Here is a 2,500-nt window from a genome sequence, read left to right as displayed (position 1 = left end):
CATCCAGCCCTGTGCCACCCGGGGGGTTCCAGGGTGCTGAGATGGCTGACATTTTGCTCCGCTCACGACGGTCACCGCGCCACACAAGAACAGCCCAAAAACAGGCCAAAACAGCCCAAAAACGGGCCAAAACTGGCCATTTTTGGCTGCGCGAGCGAGCGGCGAGCGGCGAACAGCGAGCGAAGCGAGAGGCAGCACCGTCCCTGCTATACGAAAGCCCCATCCAGCCCTGTGCCACCCGGGGGGTTCCAGGGTGCTGAGATGGCTGACGTTTTGCTCCGCTCACGACGGTCACCGCACCACGCAAGAACAGGCCAAAAACTGGCCAAAACAGCCCAAAAACGGGCCAAAACTGGCCATTTTTGGCTGCGCGAGCGAGCGGCGAGCGGCGAACAGCGAGCGAAGCGAGAGGCAGCACCGTCCCTGCTATACGAAAGCCCCATCCAGCCCTGTGCCACCCGGGGGGTTCCAGGGTGCTGAGATGGCTGACGTTTTGCTCCGCTCTCGACGGTCACCGCGCAATGCAAGAACAGGCCAAAAACTGGCCAAAACGGCCCAAAAACGGGCCAAAACTGGCCATTTTTGGCTGCGCGAGCGGCGAGCGGCGGACAGCGAGCGAAGCGAGAGGCAGCACCGTCCCTGCTATACGAAAGCCCCATCCAGCCCTGTGCCACCCGGGGGGTTCCAGGGTGCTGAGATGGCTGACGTTTTGCTCCGCTCTCGACGGTCACCGCGCAATGCAAGAACAGGCCAAAAACTGGCCAAAACGGCCCAAAAACGGGCCAAAACTGGCCATTTTTGGCTGCGCGAGCGAGCGGCGAGCGGCGGACAGCGAGCGAAGCGAGAGGCAGCACCGTCCCTGCTATACGAAAGCCCCATCCAGCCCTGTGCCACCCGGGGGGTTCCAGGGTGCTGAGATGGCTGACGTTTTGCTCCGCTCTCGACGGTCACCGCGCAATGCAAGAACAGGCCAAAAACTGGCCAAAACGGCCCAAAAACGGGCCAAAACTGGCCATTTTTGGCTGCACGAGCGAGCGGCGAGCGGCGGACAGCGAGCGAAGCGAGAGGCAGCACCGTCCCTGCTATACGAAAGCCCCATCCAGCCCTGTGCCACCCGGGGGGTTCCAGGGTGCTGAGATGGCTGACGTTTTGCTCCGCTCTCGACGGTCACCGCGCAATGCAAGAACAGGCCAAAAACTGGCCAAAACGGCCCAAAAACGGGCCAAAACTGGCCATTTTTGGCTGCACGAGCGAGCGGCGAGCGGCGGACAGCGAGCGAAGCGAGAGGCAGCACCGTCCCTGCTATACGAAAGCCCCATCCAGCCCTGTGCCACCCGGGGGGTTCCAGGGTGCTGAGATGGCTGACGTTTTGCTCCGCTCTCGACGGTCACCGCGCAATGCAAGAACAGGCCAAAAACTGGCCAAAACGGCCCAAAAACGGGCCAAAACTGGCCATTTTTGGCTGCACGAGCGAGCGGCGAGCGGCGGACAGCGAGCGAAGCGAGAGGCAGCACCGTCCCTGCTATACGAAAGCCCCATCCAGCCCTGTGCCACCCGGGGGGTTCCAGGGTGCTGAGATGGCTGACGTTTTGCTCCGCTCTCGACGGTCACCGCGCAATGCAAGAACAGGCCAAAAACTGGCCAAAACGGCCCAAAAACGGGCCAAAACTGGCCATTTTTGGCTGCACGAGCGAGCGGCGAGCGGCGGACAGCGAGCGAAGCGAGAGGCAGCACCGTCCCTGCTATACGAAAGCCCCATCCAGCCCTGTGCCACCCGGGGGGTTCCAGGGTGCTGAGATGGCTGACGTTTTGCTCCGCTCTCGACGGTCACCGCGCAATGCAAGAACAGGCCAAAAACTGGCCAAAACGGCCCAAAAACGGGCCAAAACTGGCCATTTTTGGCTGCGCGAGCGAGCGGCGAGCGGCGGACAGCGAGCGAAGCGAGAGGCAGCACCGTCCCTGCTATATACGAAAGCCCCATCCAGCCCTGTGCCACCCGGGGGGTTCCAGGGTGCTGAGATGGCTGACGTTTTGCTCCGCTCACGACGGTCACCGCACCACGCAAGAACGGACCATAAACAGGCCAAAACAGCCCAAAAACGGGCCAAAACTGGTCATTTTTGGCTGCGCGAGCGAGCGGCGAGCGGCGAACAGCGAGCGAAGCGTGAGGCAGCACCGTCCCTGCTATACGAAAGCCCCATCCAGCCCTGTGCCACCCGGGGGGTTCCAGGGTGCTGAGATGGCTGACGTTTTGCTCCGCTCACGACGGTCACCGCGCCATGCAAGAACGGACCAAAAACAGGCCAAAACAGCCCAAAAACGGGCCAAAACTGGCCATTTTTGGCTGAGCGAGCGAGCGGTGAGCGGCGAACAGCGAGCGAAGCGAGAGGCAGCACCGTCCCTGCTATACGAAAGCCCCATCCAGCCCTGTGCCACCCGGGGGGTTCCAGGGTGCTGAGATGGCTGACGTTTTGCTCCGCTCACGACGGTCGCCGTGCCA

This window comes from Musa acuminata, unplaced genomic scaffold, assembly GCF_036884655.1.
Source record: "Musa acuminata AAA Group cultivar baxijiao unplaced genomic scaffold, Cavendish_Baxijiao_AAA HiC_scaffold_82, whole genome shotgun sequence".
NCBI classification, from domain to species: Eukaryota; Viridiplantae; Streptophyta; class Magnoliopsida; order Zingiberales; family Musaceae; genus Musa; species Musa acuminata.
This window is presented reverse-complemented; position numbering follows the sequence as displayed.